Source organism: Opisthorchis viverrini (assembly GCF_000715545.1).
Source record: "Opisthorchis viverrini unplaced genomic scaffold opera_v5_151, whole genome shotgun sequence".
NCBI lineage: Eukaryota > Metazoa > Platyhelminthes > Trematoda > Opisthorchiida > Opisthorchiidae > Opisthorchis > Opisthorchis viverrini.
The window spans coordinates 528545-529278 of NW_008751807.1; the positions used below are offsets into that span (position 1 = coordinate 528545).

A 734-nucleotide genomic window follows, 5' to 3' on the forward strand; every position below is an offset into this window, starting at 1 on the left:
GCACTTCACCCGATATAGCGTGTACTGCATGGAACACGGTGCTAAGTGACACGGTGGAAGGAGTGGGGTTCGGAGGAGCTGTGAGGGGTGAGAGGGCATGAGGGAGGCGTGAAAACAGTTCCGTGACATACAAAAATACTGGTGGATACCACCGGGTGTCAGAGTTGGTTCCCTGTCACGAGTTATTTGGGAGAATGCGTGAGTTCCAACTCTTGTTCTGACCGTAGACACCGAAACACCAGCCCTGGAGGGTTACGGACCCTCCTCAGGCATGGAATTCCCTTGCTTCGCCGGTTGGTTTCGATGGCCTGTGCATTCCACGATGGATTCCTAGATAGACTGATCATAAACCGTTCAACTGCGTTTGCCCGTGACTTCCTATAATGTGAGGTCTTTCACTAGAGGGGTTTTAGCGTAGGTCAGGGCGTATCCGATGATGGTGGCTATCGGGAAGATAAACAGGAAGTGGCAGTTCCCTGGGAAGATGGTGGCACTTCACGCTCTCAGCCGTCGAGGAGTAGGTGCCTAGTAGTTACTAGACAGGAGGGCTGGTGTGGTGGTTGACTGTAGCATGGTCATCTTCGTGGAAGACAAAACAAGGAATGCGTAGCCTCATGATGAATCTCTAGTAGCAACATCTTCCATGATAACACAGCGTGTCTACTTTGGCCTGGGGGAAGTAAATTTTGACCCCAGTGACAGCGGGGTGGTCACGGATTCACGGATTCACGGAT

General features: G+C 51.9%; 1 protein-coding gene across 1 annotated transcript in view; it reads right to left on the bottom strand.

Annotated features, from left to right (window-relative positions):
• T265_06914 (hypothetical protein) overlaps positions 1–734 on the bottom strand; it is a gene marked incomplete at both ends in the record, with an annotated part of 6919 nt that overhangs the window by 4301 nt on the left and 1884 nt on the right. The gene's annotated exons all lie outside the window — the stretch shown is intronic.